Raw genomic sequence first — 24,473 nt, forward strand, 5'->3', positions numbered from 1 at the left:
TAAAGTTACCAAAGAATTTTCAAAGGATTATCCGTAGAAATTTCCAAGGAATTTTTAAGGTAATTCTGAAAATATTCCTATGTGAATTTCAGGGAAAGTTGTCAAAGAACTTGCTAAGAAACACCTAGATGAATTTTTATAAAATTTCCAACGTTTTTTTTTTCTAAAAAAAACTGGAGGAATTTCTAAAATAATCCTCATGTAAATGAATTTCTGAAGGAATTTTAGAGAGAGTTCTAAAATATTTTCCGTCGATACTTCAAAAGGAATTTGCGAATGATTTTCGGAAGGTATATCCGAAAGAATGTCTAAGGGAATTACGAAAGAACTCCTAAAGGATTTTATGAAGCAATTCCTAAAGCAATTTCCTAAGAAATTTTCAAAGGAATTTCCAAAAGAACGAACCTTAACGAATTTCCTAAGGTTTTCTTAAACAAAGGAATACGTGGAGGAAATTCTGACCTAATCCCGAAGTAAATTTTAAAAAATATCCGGAAGAATTTCCGAAGAACTTTCTGGAATTTTGTAGAGTAGGAGTAGGAGTTTTGTAGAACTTTTTGAGGCAATTTCCCAAGGAATTACTGGACGAATCTTCAAAGGAATCTCTGGAGGAAATTGCGAATAAATTACTGAGAAAAATTCCAAAGGAATTCTTGAAAAAACCTAGGAATTACATCAGAAAAACCAGTAGGCATTTTCTCTGAAATTCTATTAGGATTTTCTCCATAATTTCCTTTGAGAATTCCTTCGGAAATTCCATCATAAAATTTTTCAAAAATACCTTTATCGATTCCTCTGGAAATTCCTTTAGGAATTCTTTAGGGTAAAATACTTACCTTCAAAAAATCTTTTAGAAGTTCCTTTAGGAATTATTTTCGAAAATCCATTGAGGTTCTCTTTTGGGAATCCCTTCAAAAGTTTATTTGGAAATTCCTGCACTAAACCCAACACAAATTTCTTTAAAAACGCCTCCAAAAATTTATTTGTGAATTCCTCCAAAATTTTATTTCTTATAAAGGCCTTTACAAATATTTAATTAACATTTTGTCCTACTGGTCTCCGAAAGGCGGAGGGACAATAAAAAATAATTATCGGATTTCTTAAAGAATATTTTGAAAATCCTCAAAATTATCCGAATTTAATTTTGTTGCCCCTTAACAATATTATTTTTTGGCAAAAAACATCCCCTGGGGTAGGTGGGGAGACAAAATATTTTTTAAATATTTTATATCGGTCTAACAAAAAAAATACCGCCCGGAATTCATTCGGATATTCCTCCAGGGACTTCTTTGAAAGATTATTCTTAAAACCTTCAACCGGAGATTTCTCCAGATTTTTTTTCGGAAGATATTCCAGGAAATCCTTTGAAATTTATTGAAAATGAAGTTGTTTGCGACGTAGTTACTTAGTGAAGTTTCAAACAAAAATCCAAAAACAACCATCAACAAACGAGGACTTTAGGAAAGATGAAGGCATTTTTGGAGAAATTCCTGCAGGAAGTTCCGGAAGAATTCCCGAAGAATGTTTTAAAGGAGTTGCTGGAAGAAGTTCTGAAGAAATTCTTTAGGCAAAAATTGAATGAATTCCTTATGGATATCTAGAAGAACTTTTTCCAGCGATAAATAAATGCTGAATCAATTTCAAAAGGAAAAATTTTCGAAGAAATTCTCAACAAAATTCCAAAGAAATTCTCAAAAGAACGAATGGATTTTTTTAAGGAATTCCTTAAGGAATTTTCACAGAAATTGCTAAAGAAACATCCAAAGGAATTCCTCAAGTAGTCTCCGAAGGAGATTGTAGGAACTTGTGGAACAAAATCCGAAAGCATTCCTTAAGCAATTTCCGAAAAAAAATCGTAAAGGATTTTCTGAAGAAATGCGTAATGAAAATTCTTAAGGAATTTTCGGAGAAATTTTGTAAGGAATCTCCAAAGGAATACCCGAAATAAATTTAGGAAGAATTAATAAAATAATCTTCTAAGGCTTTTCAAAAGGAACTTTTCGGAGGAATATCTGGAGGAATTATCAAATAAATTTCTTGATTTATTTCCGAACTAGTTTCTGGAGTATTTTTCGAAGGAATTCATAAGTGAATGTTTGAACGACACTTCTTCGATTATACTCAGAAATTCCAAGAATTTTACAATGAGGCTTTTGGAATACAGTATTAAATAATTTCAAGACAATAAAATTAGATTAAATTTTCGTTATGTTTGAAAATACCTGACGTTTTAACTAAATAATTTGACTAAATACTATTCAGCGAAGCGACAACACCCCAGTTCTGGGTTACAATAGCTGTGAATAAGAAAATATGAAGCGTTTTTAACTGATGCTCGTAATATTTACTTTGTGATGCTCAGCAAGTGGTTATGTCAGTTATATTCGGAAATTGATTTCATAATATGAATTACTTACTCGGGAGTCGGAACAAAAATATCGGTAAAGCATTCACAATTGGGATTTAATTATTTTGCTCAATCAGTTTGCCTTATAAGCCAATTATCCTAACAGCACAAATCGTAAAACAAAGAAAACTTATTAAATAAGTTGATTTAAATAAATAGAAAAAAAATGTCAAAATAACTAATAAGCAACTTGACTTGTAATCTCTTAACTGCAATAATTTTCCTGCACCAATGCCAGATCCTTTAAGAATTGGGAACGCTTTGGGCATGTATCCAAGCCCCACAACAAACCCATTTTGCGAGTCACCTACAAGTTTAGGTGCCTAACTAAATGAGGCCTTGGCTTAACGCATTCCAAAGATCAGTTTAACAATTTATGTATTATTAGACTAGATAAATCCTCATTCAAACTTTCAAACTAATCAACCAACCTATTAAATAACCAAGATAAGGTATGTCACTATACCGACTTAGGGACACCATCGCTTGAGATAGATTTGAAATTGAATTTTGACGAGTTTCACCTTAACAACATTTATGAACTGCCGTAAGACTAGTTTAGTACTATTCCAATTAACTCTACCACGCTGTATTTCTTCACGGATACGTATTTCGACCTCAATAATTAGACCGCGACACTGAATCTCGTGCTTGGCTCGACTCGACTTAAGTTAATTGATTATTTTTATTGCGATTAGTCACCGGCGTGGCCAAATTATGATCGGCGGCGCGCCGACCCAAAATCGTCGGCGGCGGCGGCGCGAGTAAAACCACCGGCGGCGGCGGCGTGGCGCGGCGGCGCACAGGTCTATTAGAAACCTTGCAGTTAATAACTGTGGAAGTGCTTAATGAACACTAAGCTGCGAGGCGGCTCTGTCCCAGTGTAGGGATGTAACGCCAATAAGAAGAAGAAGAAGAAGAAGAAGAAGAAGAAGAAGAAGAAGAAGAAGAAGAAGACCACTGTAGCTAAATGATGAGATTTTGAAGGTTTGTCTGGTAACATCTGAATTGAAGCATTTTTTTGGGTAAAAATCCTCATGGCTTTCGCTAAAGATTCTCTTGGAACATTTTTTGAGCGACTTATCTATATATATAAAAACCAATCTATGTATGTATGTTCGCTAACTACTTCTGAACCACTTGGCCGATTTCAACCAAATTTGGTACAGACATTCTCTATCCTCAGAGGAAGTTAACAAAGGGGTGGGATGGTCATGTAGAAAAGGGGGAGGGGTGGTGGGAGGGGTTTTGTTCAGAAAACGAACAATTCTGTGTAACTTTCAACTCCCAGGACCGATTTCAACCAAATTTTGTACACATATTCACTACGAGGAGGTAATCATATGGGAGGGGATTTGGGAAAGGGGGAGGGGTCTGGAGGAGGGGTTTTGTTTAGAAAACGGGCAATTCAAAGTAAATCATGAACCCCTGTACCGATTTCAACCAAATTTGGTACACATTCTCCATCATAAGGAAAAATATAACAAAGGGGTGGGATGGTCATTGGGAAAAAGGGGAGGGTATAGGGGGAGGTGTTGTCTTTGGGAAACGAGCAACTCAGTGCAACTCCCAACCCCCAGGACCGATTTCAATCAAATTTTGTACACATATTCACTATGAGGAGCCGATCGTACAGGAGGGTAATTTGGACAAGGGGGGAGGGATCTGGAGGGAGGGGTATTGTTCAGAAAACGGGCGATTAAGTGTAACTTCTGAACCCCTGTACCGATTTCAACCAAATTTGGTACACACATTCTCTATCCCAAGGAGAAGAAAACAAATGGGGTGAAATGGTCGTTGAGAAAAGAGGGAGGGAAAAGGGAAGGTTGTCTTTATGAAACGAGCAATTCAGTGTAACTCCCAACCCCAGGATTAATTCCAACCAGATTAAATGATTAAATCATTTAATCTGGTTGGAATTAGTCCTGGGGGTTGAGAGTTACCTATGATTAAAGGTTATGATTAATGAATTATTAATTTTTGACAATGATGACTGATAATGATTAACGATTCAATTCATTTTTGACAATAATTAACGATTATGAATAATGTAAAAAACCGTTGGAGTATGATTATCAATTACCGATCGTGATTAAATGTTGATACACTATGTGTATGATTAATGATTAACGATCGATATGATTAATGATTGATGATTATGAATGATCAAATTGAATGATTTGCATAGTGATCCATAATCGAGTAACCTTTATTACAAATTTTAAAAGGTATGGAATTTATATGATTATGATTAAAGATTAATAAACAAAAGCAAGGTATGCAATGATCCAATGTTCCAGCATAACTTCTGTACCCTTGCCCGATTTCAACCGATTTCAATAATTTTTCTTAAGAAGGCGAAGATGATAGGGATGATATTTTGAAAACGGGAAGGTTGTGGAGGGACTAGCATTGTTCAGCTCTCAATCACCTCAGTGTAACTTCTGATCTCCCTTTAGCCTATTTCAGTCAAATTTGGAGCATACATGGTTTAAGGATTAAGGGTGGGAAAGAGGCGGGTGTGGGGGAGTTGTATTGTTTAGTTATCGATCAACTCAAAACTTCATCGAAATCATGGTTTGCCCAGTGAGAAGCAATGATTAAAGTGTTTCCTTCTGGATGGTAAATTTGGTCATTTTTAAAATAGACGTTTTTTCGGAATAATGCATCGGTGGATGTTTTTCCTTCTTTAGAAATAGACGTTTGCCGAAATAAGGCGATTTTGGGTTTGATCCCTTTTCAAAATCAGTCAATGTTTTCAAATGTATTCTGCCTTTTTTAATCGAATGATAAAGTATTAATAAGAAAGCACAATTATCCTTTGACCAATTGGTTTATTCATTTTCCGATTGTGAAAAACTGCGAATTAAACTGGCAACCTGAGCAAGGCCGGGTACATACAGCTATTAGCTATCTATATATCTCGGATACTTATTCAACGTATGTGACGTATGTGATTTTGTAAACAAAAATTTAAACGTTGATTTCTGCAATCTGATAGCACTCCCACGCAAACTATCGCCACATACAGGTAGGGGGAGGTTTCGGCTACATGTTCGTTGTATTGGTTTGCGTGGGAGTGTCATCATATTTGACAAATCGACGTATGCATCTTTGTTTACAAAATCACATACGTCGTTTTGAATAAGTTGCCGAGATATATAAAACTCAATGTTTGTATGTTTGTGTGTGTGCTCCAGCCTAACTTCTGAACCCATTATTGTATTGTTTAGTTATCGATCAATTCAACCATTTATCGAAATCATGGTTTGCCCAACGTAAAAAGCAATGATTAATGTGTTTCCTTCTGGATGGTGAATGTGATCCCTTCTTTACAAATAGACGTTTGCTCGGAATAAGGCATCGGTGGATGTTTGTCCTTCTTTAGAAATAGACGTTTGCCCGGAATATGGCGATTATGGGTTCGCTCCCTTTTCCAAAATCAGTCAATGTTTTCAAATGAAATCTGCCTTCTTTTGATCAAATGATGAAGTATCGATAAGATAACGCAATTATCCTGTTGACCAATTGGTTTATTCATTTTCCGATTGTGAAAAAAAAAACTGCGAATCAAACTGGCAATTCCGAGCAAGGCCGGGTACATAAAGCTAGTAATGAAATATTGATAGAAAATCTTTAGCGACAATAAAAGAATTCCTGAGACACAAAAACTACAAGACACATCCTTAAAGGAACACTTCGTCCACATTTCTTGATTTCTTTCCTTTTTCACCGTTTATTTTAAATCCTGTCTACTTCGCACTTTTCCCGCTTTTATCAATACAGAGGACCATCCAAATATTTATTGACATGTAACTAAACAAAAGATTTTATGTAATACAAACTTTCTCACCTTCTATAGTAGGGATACGAGAGTCAATTGCATAATAATCGATCAAAGTACGAACCTGAAATTGAAAAAGAAAACACTGGTTAGTGAGGTGCACTCAATCATGATTTGAGCCTGAAAAAGCGTTTTGTCCATATACCAAACTATTATATGTTCTCTTCTCAAAATAAATACCTCTACCTATATGAATGAACTTTGCGTCCATGCTTTTTCAAATTTTATTCTTGTGACTGAATTTTTATGCTGTTTCTGCAAAATATGCTTACTCATGATGATTTTTTATTAAATAAATGGTATAAATATCTTCCTTTTTTGCTCTATATATTGAATGGATACATTCCCGTTTCTAGCTATGAAAAATAATTGTCCGTTGCAAACAACAACAAAAAATCAGGAAAAAATCCCCTCATTATCAATTATTATGCAAAATTAGGTCCAGTTAAAGAATGGACAGGCTGTGCACAACGGTGATGGTGCTGCTGCTGTTGTGATGCTTCTTCCTAGACCGGAGCACCCGCGAGTGAAAGATCCAAGATCGAAGATTAAAATCAGGGCCAGCAGCAGCGAAAGAAAGCAAAACAACACAACAGAAGAAAAAAAATGTAACGCTCGCGCAAATTGTTTTGCTCTCCTTTTCCCCTCGCTGTGTGCTGCACCATCAGCAGCAGCAGCACGGCGGCGTTGCATTGTGTTGTCTTGTGGCGTTCGATGCGATCAGTTTCTCGCTTTTCTTTGTTGTGCGGTGGAAGTGCACGTGCGTCGCGATCTCGCGGATGGACGGGGCCGTATTGTTTTCCAGTCAACAAACAGCGGCAACACACTTTCTACGACACAAACGCACCGCACGTCGTATGCGAAGAAGACGCATCGATGCCCGGTACCAAGGCGATGCTGATGGTTGCCTATAACACTGAACTACATTTCAGTGCTTGCATCCATCATCCTCTTACCTTCCAAGCATTTTTTTTTGCTATCAACTGCTCAGTATCAGGAGAAATTTTAGCAAACGTGTTTTTCCACGAAGGAGGAAAACATTGGCCTTGCCCAGTGCTTCATCGTCTTCGTCACTGCCATTAGTGATAAACAAATGATTCATGGAGTGCTAATGAAATATTGGCTAACGAACTGCTCCGCGGGATGGATTTTGCTGATACTGAGTACTGACTGCTGCTACGAGTTGTTTCGTTTCCTATGTTGAAGTGTTCAACAGCAAAAAATGAAGAGAAAAGAAAATAACACTCTGCGATGTAGACTGTAGCAGCAAGCAAAAAAGTGAAGCCCTGATATGTTTCTGCGCGACAATCTTCAGAAAGTAAGCGGATAATGCTGTTAAGGCAAAGCGACATAAGATTTCATCCTCGAAAAAAACAACACTTATCTAGCTGTACAACGACCCTTTCTCCGTCCGCGAATCCAATTCACTTTAAGATATGCATCACGATCGTAGGGAAAAAATGTTGCCTCCAAGATATAAAAGCAAGATCGTGCTACTTTGTTCATTTAAACATATAAATTTTCACTTTCTCATTTCTTAGACTGGGGTTGGCCCGCTGCTGCTGCTGCTGAAGCAAGACCCCGGCGCGGCCCCCGAAATCATCATGTTTACCATTAATAATTATTTGTTCAGGCTGCTAAAGGCAATGATGCACTAACGGACGGCGACGGTCGAGTTGTTGGTTAGTCAGGAAATGGTCGGGGGCAACGTGGTGTGATTCAACAATATAGACAAGAAAGAAACACTTTGTATAACTGTGAAAGATTGAGGCTGCTAAACAGCGGAGAAAAGGATGGGCTCGAAGACCGGACCCCGAAATAGTATCACGTAGTACTGCAATATGGGTACAATTTCTTCACCGATGGGGAAAGGTTATCCGTCTTGGTTCGCTCCCCGTGCTGCTTGATTTTCTGCTGATTTGGGGAAAGAGTTTATGGATCAAACATATGGATGACCGAAGGCGTACACCGCTTTCTGTGCGGGTTGATTCGCGGTCAAGTAAGTTTGCCCCTTGGGGTGGATATGATAAATGTATGTTTGAATGTGGTTTTGTACTACATAGGACTCATTTAGAACGTATACGTACCTCATTAGATGTTGCATTGGGTTTCTGGGGAGTGAAATTCTCCAAGACCAGTTGTTTAATCAACTGTTAGAGTAATCCAATATAAAATCACATCCCAATATCATCATGATATCATTATTGTTTTATTATTGAAAGCTTTTCAACTACTGGAAGTTACTCGTTTCAAAATTAAAATGGCTTGATTCGAAACGTATTCATACCAGCTTAGGTATCTTTCTCTTTTATTACCACCACTGGACCATTTTTTTGTCCACTACCTATTGGACAATCTTAAAGGCATTTATCATGTAGTATAGCTTTCTCTACCGAAACTTTACTGAGCGCTGTTAAGTTTGGTTTCAGGCAAGAAAGTGTTATTTGTTGGGGTTGTCCCTTTAACTTACAGCAAGAAATTGTGAATCTATGACAAAAGGTCAAAAGACAAAAGGTCGAAAGAACAAAAGGTCGAAAAGACAAAACGTCGAAAGGGACAGAAGGTCAAAACTATGAATCTATGACAAAAGCTCAATAGACAAAAGGTCGAAAGAATAAAAGGTCGAAAGGGACAAAAAATCGAAAAGGACAAAAGTTCGATCAAAAACAAGTTGATAAGAAGTTGGGTGTATTCCAAAGGATTATGTGAAATTCATTTAACTTCACGTAAAAGTAATACACTTATCTCATCAATCAAAGTTCAAGAATGAGCAATTTTCAAAGAAGGATTTATTACTATATAACAATATTATGAATATCTAGATAGTTAGGTTAGAGATAAAAAGATTATTGATTTGAGAAATAAATTAAACTTGTATTGTGCGATATTGATTCTCTACGTTTCAGTTTGTTGTCTATTTCGACCTTTTGCCACGTTCGACGTTTTGATCTTTCGACCTTTTGCCCCGTTCGACGTTTTGTCTTTCGACCTTTTGACCCTTCGACTTTTTGTCTTTCGACTTTTTGTCTATCGACCTTTAGTCACTAACGCAGAAATTATAGTCTCAGTGTTTTAGAGTCTACGAAATAGAATAGTGACCAAAAAGTGAAGTTGAAATCGGTGAAGTGATCATATATTAATTTTAAATTATTGATGGCCATTCTATGAAACGATAATTTTGGATTAAGCAGAAACCAGAAAGTAAATTTTGTTCCAAAAGCTAAAATCTTCAAAAAAATCTTATAATTTTCATTTTTTTTAAACGCGGGTTATGTGAAGGGCAATACACCATGTTGAAATAAGAGGAATGTCCACAGTCCGTACAAATTTTCAAAAAAATATTTGTATATGGACAGCCCCTAAGGGGTTTCAAGAAACACGCGAGAATAACTCCAAAGGAATTAATTAAATACACAATAGAACCCTAAAGTTTCCAGATAATTGAAAAGTTTCCAGGCACTTTGTAGGGGAACTGTTCCGTTTTCCATCTCACTGAACATACATTCATCTCATCGCAAAACAAAGAAATACAGTACCAATCTCGTCGCTTCTTTTTGCTAACAAGCGTGCTTACTGTTGAAAAAAATCACAGAAATTAGAAACAAACCAAATTCCTTTTCATGGCTTTGTTTTTGATGGGATGGAAATAGGAGCTATGGAATGAAGTGCCGAACCGTTCCCCTATAATTTTCAAAAACTCTCGAGTAAATTTCTTTAAAAACGTAAAATTGCATTTTTAAATTGATTATTAGAACAAAGATATACTAAAATCCTAATTTATTTCCTAATCGACGAATTGAAAACATATGCTTCAAAACGATTGAGCAGATACTTACTGAGCCTGCTTCAACAACGAAGTTAAACAATAGTCTGCTTTTCAGGAAATTCGAAAACGGAAGACATGCATCATCGAACCAGTTTTCAATAAACCCCAAATCTCTCCAATCCGCTTTAAAATATCTCCAAAACCCACCAAAGACAGCGTAAAATAAACCTGAAACCATAAAACCCATCATTATCAATCAAAAATCTGAATCACGGAACCCTCAATTTTATGCGGTGGGGTGGACATGTGTAGCATCGCACCCGAAACATGCCTACCGGGTAGCGTGCGCCCTGTCGGCTTGTTTCTCGTTTTTCCGATTTACTGTGTTTCTCATCAGCCTCGTCCATCCGTGGCTGGACATCACAACCCGATGGAACATGCGCCATTCCAGTTATCCTCCCGTCAAGTGTCAAAAGATAAGCGATTCATCCCACCTGGCCCCAGTAGGTGCAATCGAGGGCAACGGGAGTGCAAGAGTACAAAGGGGGTTTGATATCGAAAACTCACAATTAAAATACATGCAGTTAAAGTACCTCTGTGATCCGAGCGCGGGCTCCGGGGATTAATCTCCGTGGTTCAAGCTGGGCAATTATAAATTTTTGATATCCACAAAAATTCAGTTGACAGCTGCTGCCTGATGGGGAAACAGTTTGTTCGAATTTTTTAAATCACTTTTTTCGCTCGGTTCTCCTCTTCTTCTGGTACCGACGTAACAACCGGGTTGTCTGACGTCGTTGTGTAGTTCAGAGCACTTTAAAATTGTCGAACTCTTATTCTTCGCGGTGTACGCTTCTTGTTTCCGCTTTCGACTTCTTCGCGTATAGTACACAAATACACTCGCGTAAAACTTTCGGAAGGTTCAGGTATAAAGCCGAATCTGCTAGTTGTGGATAGGGAAGAAAACAGGACAGGTTAGAAGAAGAGCCACCTTACTTCACTTGAATTGCTGTTGCTGTTCGCAAAAGCAAGCGGAACACACTGCTGCTTCTGGCTCAAAATATATGTTCTGGGCGTCGTCACACACTTTTCACTCTCTCGGTCTGATCCGGTCAGGTTCTGGGTACTCTCGCGCTCCAAATGGAACACAATGGGGAGTGGATGCGAGCATAGATAGTGTTGGGGTGTTCTAGGACCCAGCAACACGCGCACTTCGCTTCGCACTTTTCTGAACCAACTTGTGTAGAGCACACGTACTGCCTTCCAATTTTCGTTTATTGTTTCCTACCGTTATCACCAGAAAATTTGAAAAGATACTGCTGAGTAACGATCATTAGCCCAAATAAGTAACTTAAATCGGAGTTTTAATTTTTTCTACTGGGTTCCTCAGCGTTGTGCTGATCTATTTGAATACTATGTATATTTTTGATATTTTTTAATACATGGTTAATCAACGAATCTATAAGTTTCTGACTATGTTATACAAAATACAAGAAAGTTTCAAATTCATAAAAATAATTGATGTCATGTACATCGAGTAAGCTTATATCATTTAATAGATCCGTTGATATAATCCATCATTAGTATCCTATAGATCAACCGTTCAGAAGCGCAGCAAATATGAATCAACACTATTTTCAGGATTTTGCTTCTCCCAACACAGTTAAGGCTCCCGCAAACTGTACCACAACACTCAGGTTTCATATGTTTTCCTCCTTTTTCGCTTCTTTTCGTTTTAATCCGTTGTTGCAAATTGGAACCGACACATGGCACCATGAACCGAAAAAAAGACAACGGTCACACAAAGAGGAACAGTCGACGATGAAGCCACACCATTAAAATTCTCTCCTCCAATGCATATAATCCATGTTTTCTGAATTTTTACTTCGAAACACCTCACCCGATGCACTACTCCCGGAAAGAAACAATATACCGATACGCCGAAATTCGAATCGACATCCAGAAAGCATCAATGAAAAAAATTGAATCAATTAAAAATCACTGTTATGTTTCCACCTAGAATCGCACAACCGGGATGGCTCGAGCCAAACCTCTACTCACACCTTGCTGACTCGAAGCACGAACTCCACTCTTTCCGGATTCACACTCTCCTAAATCAGGGGATGGAGGAACAGTTGCGGTCTGCTGGCAATTGAACGGATATCACCCAACTGAACCAATAAAAAAAATCCTAACTGAAGCGCACTGGCATGAAATAACACAAAATTCGATTTTAATGCCTCCACACAGCACGAACACTAAATGCACAATAAACCTAGCATTAAGTTCTTTGTGCGAGATAAGCCTCGCAGCACGGAGACAGACCATCCGCATATCCCAGGGAGCGTACACGCTCTCGCTCTCTTCGTGTCCGCGGCCGATGATTGTCGGATTTATGCTTGCTTTCTCTCACGTCTTCCGGGCGACGACTACGGTTCGAACACATATACCGGGAAGAGCAACGAGAGAACAAAGGAAGTTCGACAACATCAACATCTTCCCACACATCGGCGACGGGAGATGCTATGAAATATGCTCGGCGCTCATAATTTTGGACTATGGGCCGTTTTCCAGCTTACATAGCACACAGCCGGAGCATACATTAACTGCCTGTCCATAACAGGAATGAATGGTGCACGGTGTGATTCGGTGCATCAGATCGTGAAATGAAGTTGATTATAGAAAATCATAGGAATTGTATGGTAAAATATTTTTTTAGTGTACGTAAAGGTTATGTCGGGCCAGAACCTTAACGGTGAGCTCGTTCCAAGTTTTTGCTATTGAAATTGGATGATATAGATATTGAAGAGGCATATACTAATTGAATCATTTGTATGAGAAACAGCGCATATCCATTTTACATAATTCCAAGAAAACAACAAACAAATGGATCAATGACATTTTTCTGATTTTTTTAATCTCGCTCGTTCCATTTAGATTATTTTTTATATATTAATCGTAAGAAAGTGATAGACTGTCCATTCCCTAATAGTTGCATACTAAATAAGTGTAGGGCATCTAAACCGATAGACGTGGAAATCATTTTTGGCCGAAATGGCCGAAATTGGCCGAAATGGTCGTTCGGCAGAAAAAAAAAATTGGCCGAAATGGTCGTTTGGCAGAAAGGTATGACCCGTTCGACCAAATGACATTTTCGGCCAAATGGCCTTTTCTGCCATACGACCAGAGCCGATTTTACGTGGGAGATACATTCCGCGTAAATGAAAACCTCGTAAATCTCAATACTCCCGCTACTTGACCTATTCGACCAAGTGACCATTTCGGTCAAACGACCTGTTAAGGCAAACGACTTTTCTAGCCGTTACCTGTATATGTTTTTTGCCTTTCTCGTACAACAAAGTTGTACCGAAAGGCTATCATTTCACTTCGAAAACGAGCTTTTTATAGAAGCCTCGGAGGCCTATAGTGTTATATACCAAACGACTCAGCTCGAAGAGCTGTACAAATGTCCGTCTGTTCGTGTGTATGTGTGTGTGTGCACAAAATCTAAGAAAAACATTAGACAACTTTTCATATAGTAATCCTTAACCGATTTTTTTTCGCAACAAGTTTCATTCGACAGTGGGTAAAGCCTAGTTGATCACTATTGAATTTTATATCGATCGATTGTTGCGTTTGAAAGTTATAAAGAAAATGGTACATCGAACCATATTAACGCCATATAAGGTTGGTGTCTCGGCTAAATGCGAGAAAGGCAGTATCACCACTCGGTGAATTAAGTTGGTTTTTTTTTATTAAAATCAACATTTTTGCGGAAAAGAGAGCCCGCGCACTCTCTGTAGAAGGAACATACAACCCAAGTTATGGAACTCGGGAGGCCCATGATGGCGACAACGATTCAATGAGACTATATAAGCCCCATACTTGAGGAAAGAGAGATCCACACAGATTTCGCAAATTGTGGCTTTTCCCAAAATTATTGATCCATAAGTTTAGGCAAATCGGTCCAAGCTTCGATGAAACCTTTAATGTTGCGACCACCAGGGGCGATCCGAATCTTCCTTTTTCATCCATGTATTTGTAACCGCCAGAGGACCATCGTCGTGAAGTGTCAGTCCTGTTATCCAATACTAGTGTCTGTGAATTGTTTCCTCGGCGAAAAGTTTGCGCTATAGAGCTGTTTATGGTGGCCGAAGAGGAGGGTCAAATCCTCGCTCCTTGCCATCGTGCGCATGATCCTATCCTTTTAGCTATGCTACTGGCTGAAGGTTGGCGACAGATTAGTTTTAATCCGTAGAGAATGCCGTTGTCTATGAAAGCCTATCCTATCCGCAGCCGGAACTCCTTGTTGTTGGTCTTGTGAAGCTTGGACAGAACTACTAAATATGTACCCTTGTTTTACAGCTGACCTTAACCCCCAGAAGTGGGGAAGGAAAGTTAGACCCCGGGTGATAAGAGACACCAAGCAGAAAGAGTTCCCAGTGAGGCCGGTGTCTTGAACTACAGTCATGGAGAACCCTACCGAAGTGGTCCAATAAGAGACGGCGAATTGTATCTTAATCCGAGTCTGTTCAAGTGTCTCTCCGACGACGACCCAAAAAATATCGTAGGGGTATACACCCATTTTTTTTATACGGTTGGTATTCTTTAATTTCCTGGTTAACCTGATCTTTCACATATTTTTAAATACCACCTTTGATTGTTTTGTGATTTTTTTCATGGGGTTAACTCACAGTTCCATTAACGCTAAAGGTCATAATCGACTAAAACCTACCCGTGTAAAAAAAGAACTGGGTGTGTGAAAATGTGGATGTTACACAGTATGAATCGAAACACCCTGGCCTTTTTGGGGCACACCTTTTCTGCCGTTCTACGCATGCTTGTACCAAATTCAAAAAAACGACATTGCTTTGAAATTGAACACTAATTTTCATTGCTGGCGTATAACCATAATACAATATAAGATTATTACATCACAGAACTATTCAGAAGACTTAATTTCATTGAAATCATTCTTATTTTTCACTCACAAATAGAATTTGCGACAATGATCATGAAAATAGTTTGGCGGGACAGTTATGCCGAGAAATCGAGCACTTGTTTTATGGTTTCTACGCATATCAGCCCCGTTCAATACATGATTTCGTGAATGACTACTGCGATTGACATATGTCTCCACATGCTTCATCTATGGAAGTGACCCTGCCACGTGGTTGAAGTGATTATGTCGCTTAGAATGAGTATTGTACAAATGCCCCCATTAAACCAGTGCAACGGGCTAAGATTGCAAGATCTAAACAGAAAATGCTATTTCAATGTGTGTTGCTCCATAAAAAAAAACAGAATCCGCCATAATGATGAATTTAATCACCGCGAGACAATTATGCGTAGAAGTTAAGCAATGGGACAAATAGACTTGCTGTTGTTTTCAATGAGATTTCCGAACAAAGTTCGAAATCTGTTTTCTAAAAGTACACACTTAAACAGAGCTCAAGAGTTCGGTAAATTATTTTCAGATATTTCACAGATATTTCGGTATTTTCTCTCTTGTTGACATTGAATGTTACTGAACTTCGGTGATTGTGGGGGAAATGTCATCATTTTTACCGAATAAAATGTGAATCTTCTGTACTACCGACAGATCGGTAATATCTAACTGAAATTTCGGTAAAGTCACACGTCAAACCTACGAGACTCCATTGGTGTCAAGTTGCAGCGGCAGTATTTTTTACATTGGTTTATTTATGGTTTATACGCGTTGTTTTCGAATAAGTTTCAAGTTGATAAAGGTAAGTAAAGGAGCGCAATAGAAAAGTTTCACACTAACGAAAATTATTTCCAATCCCAATAAAGCAAGTGTTTTCCATCATTTGGAAGTTTCCTTCCATCGGCTTTCTGCCACATCTAGATAGCCTAACTTTGAAGCGAAAACACCGAAGCCTGCTTTTAAGAAGACGCTGATGCTGGCAGGAATTCTAACGAAGAAGCAGTAGTAAACCATGTGGCAAGTGGTAACCGCTGATCAACGATGCTATCAATGGGATATATTGATATTTGATTTTTTAAACCTTCAATAAAGCACAATAAAGTAATGAATTGACCCGTAATAATTTTTTGCTCTTGTATTCGGAAATAGTAAACAAATAATTCTAATAAGAATCAACAGAATGTTCCCCATCACCGGACATTTCGGTGAATGCACAACTTTACCGATCTGTACGGTAAAATTGACATTTCTCAGATGATATTCAAATTACCGAACAATCAGTAATTTATTCGTTTACCGAACTCATTACCGAACTTCAGCTGTTGAGAATTCGGTAAATCAATTACCGAAGTCGGTAATTTATTCTAAGTGTGTATACATCAAAATAGACTGCTCTATGGTGAAAAGTCAAATTCCACAAAAACTAACATGGGACAACTATGCGTAGAAGGGCAGTGTTGCCTCCTGGTAGGTCCCCAAAGACTGATTGCGGATCAGGGCTTGGAACGAGCACTCCATGAGGAAATTCCAGACAAAGGTCAAAACATTGCCGGAAACCTCCCATTCATTCAGCTGCTACCAGACTAACAGCGTCCACGTATGGTTGAACGCCTCAGATATATCAAGGACTACTATATCTGCATGTTTACCTTGCTCGAAAGCGTTCTGGAAGACGTCTTCTAATCCTCTAATCGGTATGTTGTTGGAAGGCGAATCTTTCTTCCGCTATTATTCTCAGGCAGTAATTCCACAATAAGAAACAAATTGTCCATAACGCGAATAAATTCAATATCTCGGTTCGGTACAGGCGGATTGCGCTGAAATTTTGACTCAAATCGTAGAACTTTCTGGGGAATCGTACAAAAGTTGATTGAGTTCACTGCATGACGTTGCAAGACCTCGTTTTACCCTAATGGCCCTTAATTGTTATGCTTTCCGGAAAATCTTGGCCTTCTGGATAATAGTTCAATACCAAATTTTCAAAATGACTTATCTACTTTTGTAAACAAAGATTCAATCGTCGATTTGTCGAATGTGATAGCACTCCCACGCAAACCACTACAATCAACACGTAGGTGAAGGCTTCGGCTACTGGTTGATGGTGTTGGTTTGCGTGGGAGTGCTATCAGGTTCGACAAATCGACGTTTGAATATTTGTTTACAAAAGCAGATAAATCGTTTTGAAAATTTGGTATTGAGTTAGAAAATAACCGAACGTGGGGTAAAATGAGCAATATTTTAGCTTCTTTAGTCGTGTGGTGGACAAAAATAACTCCAATCGAATCCATGGAACATTCTAGATCACACTAATGTAATAACCTAAGTAAGCAATTTGAGAAATATGAGAACGTGGGATAAAATCAGCAAGATCTCAATTCCCAAAATCGTGCAGTAGACAGGGCTAACACAACATTATTTTGGGCAAAATTTGAGGTCAAATGTGTTATGTTTTGTCGATAATGTGTTAATCTGAACTTGACGAATTACATAACAAATATGGGGCATTGGGGTAAAACTTGGTCTTGCAGCTTCGAGCAGTAAACTTAACCTCCTTTGAACGATTCCGCAGAAAGTTCTACGATTTGTGTCAAAATTTCAGGGCAATCCGCCCATACCGAACAGAGATTTTGACTTTATTCGCGTTATGGACATTTTTTTTCCATTATGCAGTGGTTGACCAAGGTTTCGACAACCTTGGATACACAAGACGTCAGCAAGATGGGCGTGCATTTTGTTGGAAGCAGTGGTGCGAATTCTCAATCTCAGTGACTGAAATTTGTTGGATATTGATACCATTCCCTCTTCACACTCACTTCCTAGCAGTGAAAACTGAAAATGGTTAGCAGCAACAATCAAAGATAAAGTAAACAAAAGACCTCTCTTCTCATTGCACACGCAGCCCACACTGACAGTCTATTCAGTTCACTCGCTGCTGTGTGAATGCGACGGCCCTATATAAATGCATGGGTGAATACTATCACTTGAAAGACAGTGACAGGAAATTTGTGCCGAATGAACATCAGCTTCAGCCCGCTGTTGGCAAACCGAGTTTGCTAAGCTACTTCTGCTTTGTCGTTCTGACTGAAAGGCACCGTCATAGGCAAAGAGGAGCAGAGAAAAATACAAAACAAAAGAATCACACTCAGCAGGCATTCTTGATAAATTGCACCACTGGTTGGAAGCATCCCGAGAGGAGGCGCTGTTCTTCGGGATAAGAATGACGTTGCTGAGCTGCCACTCGTCGGGAAATCTTTGTTAGTAGTGCCTGGCTTGATTAAACAAATGAAGGAATCATTTTTTTTGCGGGGGTAAGATCCGAAAATTCCAAAAATTGCCTAGACCGGCACCGGGAATCGAACCCAGCCACCCCCAGCATGGTCTTGCTTTGTAGTCGCGCGTCTTACCGCACGGCTAAGGAGGGCTTTCATATCTATAAGAAATATGCTACCCGAGCAGCACATATGTTGTAAATAAGTTCATATTACTCATATATGATCGAATTCAATTATCCATGAGTTACCCTAACCATATCGGTCTGAATTGTGCTGCTAGGGTACCTCGGCGACGGACACCAAAGACTGGGGCGTTTTCGCTGAACTGAGGTATGTACGTCAAAGGGGATCTTCCGGTCGTCACGGAATGCCGGATGTTGGTACATACATTACTAATCTACTTGTACTTGCCTCGAAGGGAATAATCTATGGAGGCTGGTGGAAAAGGTTGACGTTTTGGAGGCTGGTGGAAAAGGTTGACGTTTTGGAGACTTACAATCCAGGGCGAACTGTAGTTGGTTACACTAAAGACAGATTTCGACCTTCAGTGGAAGCGTAGAGGCAGGAAAAAAGGCTGAGAGCCTTGATTCGTCCCTGATGCAGTTAGGGACGATTATAATAACGTATCAGTTGCGCTGCGATATTTCGGGTAGTAAGGATCTGATATGCCAATGGAAGCTCACAGCGTTCGAAGTTCTAACTGCTTGTTGGTCGTGGTTACTTAGCATAATGCTACTTGGTGGCTTGCATCCTTCGTCTTCCGTTTGTGAAAAACAAATCGTCCCGATATCGCCAGACAGGAATCGCTTGCCTCAATTGAATATGCAGGTTAACCTTTTGTCTGTGCTCTGGGGTCAATATGACCCCAGGCCACTTTGAGTGGCTGCCATTTTTTTAGTTTTCAACCGATTCTCCTAATTTTTGGTAGTTTGATAAAACTCGCCGAGATCTGTCTCCTATGTGCAAATTCGCTTGAAAAATCTTGAAAATATGCGCTACAGTGTACTTTTTTCAAAAAACTTACGTTGTCTGTGCTCTGGGGTCAAATTGACCCCAAATTGAAATTGCTATAACTTTCTTAATGTTTGACCAATTTTGGATTTTTGGGGCTGTTTCGAAAGATAATTTAATCATCTTTCAGGTCGTTACCAAAGATTGATTATAGGTGGGCGGGTACATAGCAGAGAGGGGTTTTCGTAAAAAAGGGTACAAAAACAGTGATTTTTCATGCTTATTTTACTTACATCAGAATATCCTACCCATTTTGAACTGCACCTTTCAAAAAGGTTATACAGGAAGGCGTGTGCTTTGACATGAGTCATTGATTAGTTTAGAGCTTGATTGCTAGGTGGTGGTATATTTGAATTCATTATTCTAGACTACTCAAGTAATTCCGATATATGGAATTTTCCTCATTGTAAATATTCTTATCGCACAAATTTGAGATTTGTAAAGATGACGTCTTTAACAAAGTTCGTCTGGTAGGAATGGTCTATCATGTGACGGAATAAATAATTAGGAAATTTACAAACAGGCGGCGCTAGTGTACTTGCAATATTCTTGCATGTTTGAAATATTGCTTTAGCTTGAGATCCCTCATACCTATACCCAAGTTGTATTCGGCAACATTGTTCAGGATGTCCAGGACTACAAAGCGGTGCTCAATATAATGAGCACTTGTTCCAAGATGCGGCGCTAGTGAGCTGTTATATTTGAGTATATTGTTTCATGTGAGATCTGATGTATTTTGGTTTGTAGCATTTTTGACAAACATGAGTGTTGTGGTAGAGTTCATCAAAAGTTTTCTTTGTATTCAACCTGTTCCAGCGATGCTGCAAATAATAGAATGTGTTCACAGAATATGTTTTAGGTCATCCAAGAAAACCCCGGAATTAAGGCCTTTGGGTCTACATGCGTAACCAAAGATCAGCAAATTTTCCGCCTATTTGTAAAATTCCCAATTATTACTTCCGTCACAAGACAGTCCATTCCCACTAGACGACCTTTGATCAAGACGCCATTTTAACAAATTTTAAACTTGTGCGATAGGAATATTTACACTGAGGAGAATTCTTTATATCGGAATTACTTGAGTAGTCTAAAATGATGAATTCAAATATACCACCACCTGGCGGCCAAGTTCTAAACTTATCAACGTCTCATCCCAAAGCACACACCTTCCTATATAACCTTTTTTATAAAGGTGCAGTTCAAAATGGGTAGGATTTTCGGATATAACTAATATATTCATGAAAAATCACTATTTTTGTACCCTTGTTCACTAAAACCCCTCCCCGCGATGTACCCGCCCACCAAAAGTCAATATTTGGTAACGATCTGAAAGATGATTAAATTATCTTCCGAAACAGCCCCAAAAATCTAAAATCGGTCAAACATTAAGAAAGTTATAGCAATTTCAATTTGGGGTCAATTTGACCCCAGAGCACAGACAACGTAAGTTTTTTTGAGCACAGACAGAAGGTTAAGGACCGATTCTTCAATTTTAGCATAATCACCGTCCATAGCCTACACTCCAGGAGCACTTATACCATCTCGATTTCGTTAGCCTGGATACACTCTAGGGTGGCTCAAATTAATGTGGGAAAAACTTTTATCAATTTTTTTGATGGGCCGCCCTCTTATTCGGTTCTATTTGATGCCCTGATGCTCTGGACAAAATTTCAAAAAAATCGGTCAACGTTTGGGCGGTGCTAAACTCGTTGGAAGTTCATATGCAAAAATGTATGCAGAAACATCCAAAAACAGTGAATTGCAGTTGGACGGCACAACTTAAGATGAAGAACTATGACACTCATTCAGATCTTGAAGAATTTAATACAGAATGTTATGCAGAAAACCGCGAGAAGATTAGAGTTTGCCCGGCTAAGTTATTAGCATTTTTCTGAGGTGGGGTTTCAGCAAATTTCGTTTCTTTTACCTTTGAAAAGAAATAAATTCACCCCTACAACACTCCAGTACAATGCTAATATCTTTGCCTAATAAACTCTAATCTTCTCGCGGTTTTCAGCATAACATTCTGTATTTAATTCTGCAAGAACTGAATGAGTATCATGATTCTTGATCGTAAATTGTGCCGTCCAACTGCAAATCACTGTTTTTGGATGTTTCTGCATACATTTTTCTATATAAACTTCCAACGAGTTTAGCACCGCCCAAACGTTGACCGATTTGGCTGAATTTTTGTCCAGAGCATCCGGGCATCAAATAGAACCGAATAAGAGGCCGGCCCATCAAAAAAATTGAAAAATTGTTTTTTGAGCCACCCTAATACACTCCCATCTCAGAACTCTTGAGTCTCCGTTGAGCTTAAGTTTTCCTACTTCAGGGTCATCTTAAGGTTACGTGTCTGAAACTCGATTATGCATATGCAAAACATGTAATAGATTTAGTTCGGAAAAGGTATTGGAGGGTAACCGCCAGAGTCTCTTAATTCTCGTGTATACATAGATGAGGCAGTGTGCCATGAGCTACAAAAGCTCACGTAGCACCGATTCAGTGCGACGAGAGAAGCTAGCGCGCATAAAATAACTGAGTGAGCGTGTCTCACTGTACGTCTCATGAGACTCATCTCATGCGGTAGAAATGCATAGCTAGCGTTACTTAGGCGACGATATTATTGAATTAAAATTTCCCGCCCAAGCTGTTTTACGCACTTTCGCTGTTGCATGCAAAGGTTTGCCATGGCAAACAGCGCATGAGCTGATCGCATTGAGATGTCTCAATGCGACTCACCAATGTTAATGTGAGGTACACAAATCTCGTGAGACTCGCGTGCGCTAAATTTTATGTGCGCGTAGCAGTCGTTGCTCAATCTCATTCTTTTTTGTACGCGTGCATGATGTCTGGTAACCGCTCCCTTCGGTGGGGTTTGATCCCACGAAACCAGTACGGTAGACAGGTGCTTTCCCTACTATGCTACGAAGGACCTCCGTCGTCCTCCGCAGCTTAGCGGATACTGATGAAACCAAATTTCCAGCACCGGCCACGTAGCCGAACTCTCGCACTCTACTGAAATAACATCAGGTCTCGACGTTTCATGCATTTTAAAGTCATTTGGCATCAAAAACAAAAAATCGATTTTCGACTTTTCCTTTGGTCCCCTTTTGGGAAAATTTTCATGGGTGAAAATTTCAAAACTTTGATGAATTGTAGGCACCCCTAAATCATGTCTGATTGAGCTCAAATTTTGCATGGGGTCATATTTTGGGGTAATGAAACTTGTGAACATTTTCGTTTTTTGAAATTCGAAAATGTCATTTTCATTGGCACTCTACTAATCGTGTTAGTTAAGTTGGAAATCCGTATTCGGTCATTTACTGTTATAACTGGTCTCTATCGATTGTGTAGTATCAACAATTATGTCGATGAATAGGTGATGTGTAGGTTCATTCTATTCGCGACATTCCTGTAGTATCTGGCGTATGGCGAACCCCTGAGAATTCGCCCATAAATCCCGCCTGATACTGTCCCGCGAACATTCTTGCAATTGGTGTTTTAAAATCACTTGCAATATTACATTATTAGTAGCTACATGCAAACCCACCGTGCTGACCAGCATACACAAAGAATTCTCACCATATGAATTTGTAGTCCGACACTCTCCAGCGCTCTCCATGCACGCTCCCTCTCTCAAATATATGATCAATTTATGCTTGCTCAGACATGTACATCACGGCATAAAAAACCGCTACCTCCACATCACGGAGCAACCAAATTATGATCAACCTGGGTTTACTTTGCTCCCTGGTCTTTCCGATCCTAAATCCAATGCGAGTACACCTCCGTCGCCGGACCCCATCCATTCCAAAACTATGACGACGGACAATCCCGCAGCGAATACAGAAAGCCGCTCATTGCCGGTCTCACGCCAACAAGCATGAATAAGCCTCTGGAGAGCACAAAACGTGTAGAGACAAACAGCGCACCGCGAACTGTATACGGAACGGACACCATCAACCGCGGCAGCGGGGTGCGAGTGCGACCGGCCAAACGAGAGAATGCCCAATCATCAATACCCCAAACCGCCTTCGATACAGGGTCCATTCTTTCCAGTTCCAGTTTCCCTCGGGGCATGGGCCGAAGATGACTTTAACCAATTTTACCCCAATCAATCTCGACACGCCACTCCGTCAGTCAGCCCGATATATTTTTCCTGTTCCAGATAGATGTTCTGTTCGATAAAACATAATAGCATTCGATGGTGAAGCTGTTCCTACTAGCACTTATATTGATAAAGTTAACTCGGCTAAATAGAGCCCCGACATTGGCTTTTTTATTCCTCGCCACCGTTTTGGAGAAAATGGGGTAAATTGAGCAACCCTCAAGTTTGCCTCATAACAGTAAAATTGCACCCAACCAAAGCCCGATCTAATTGTGTAAAAGTTGAGCATTCTTCTACAATTAGATTTGCTTAGACAGCTGATATTGCCCTCCTTACCCTGATAAATTGGCAAAGCATGCTGTCTCATTATCTCCACTGACTGTGTACTCCACACAGACAATATGCTTGCAATATTTAATCGACCGACCTCGGTTGTGAGAGATTTTGCGATAGAATCCATGAAGAATACTTTTTAATCAAAAAGTTCGCTTGCTTTCAGTGGTGCCTCTGTAAAATCTAGGATGAAAAGCGAGAACTAATAAAGGCGACGACCATCATCCCGGCGATGCCTTGTTGTGTATGTACTGCTGTACGTACTACATGGAATTCCGTGGTTTTCAGCAGTGAATTCGACCGGGAGAGATGCTGCATTATTGCTCTGGCGTGGCGGAGAATGATAGTTGCGGTATCAATTTGTTATATTTTCTTCCCAAGCAGTAGTGGAAGCAGCAGCAGCAGCAGCACGTCTGGTGTGTACAGTCTTGCACTTTGTATGTTTGTTGCTATGGAGATTCATCCCCGGTCTGTGAGTCGCAAGAACAGTGAGTGAGGCCAAGGCGGACAACATCACAGAGCAACTGATGCGCGCATAGTTGTGGAGAAAATGGAAATGTGCTATTTCATTTTTCGAGCAAAAGTAAATTGGAGCAAAAGTATTTAGGTGCATTCTTAACGACGGTTTTTAGTTCTTAGAAAAAGAGCTTTATTGACAAATACAAATGGTTGAAAGTTTTGCCAACAATTAAAACATATGCTAAAGAAATTATAAATTACTTCATAATTTTTTCTTTTGGAATTTGATGGTATCCAACTCGCCCGTTAAGCAATTTATTAGAAA

General features: G+C 39.2%; 1 protein-coding gene across 5 annotated transcripts in view; it reads right to left on the bottom strand.

Annotated features, from left to right (window-relative positions):
• The window catches only part of LOC134212511 (calphotin-like), a 314,355-nt gene that overhangs the window by 207,587 nt on the left and 82,295 nt on the right, over positions 1-24,473 (bottom strand). The window contains exons 1-2 of one of the 5 annotated variants that reach the window (XM_062690460.1): positions 12,076-12,280; positions 10,611-10,954 (exon numbers count right to left, since the gene is read on the bottom strand). The exons of 3 other annotated variants lie outside the window; for them this stretch is intronic. The gene's annotated coding sequence lies outside the window, so the exon portion shown is untranslated. Of the gene's footprint in view, positions 1-10,610; positions 10,958-12,075; positions 12,281-24,473 lie in introns of those variants that run through there. One more of the 5 variants, XM_062690459.1, reaches the window with a different exon arrangement.

Source organism: Armigeres subalbatus, chromosome 2 (genome assembly GCF_024139115.2).
Source record: "Armigeres subalbatus isolate Guangzhou_Male chromosome 2, GZ_Asu_2, whole genome shotgun sequence".
In the NCBI taxonomy this organism is placed as follows: Eukaryota; Metazoa; Arthropoda; class Insecta; order Diptera; family Culicidae; genus Armigeres; species Armigeres subalbatus.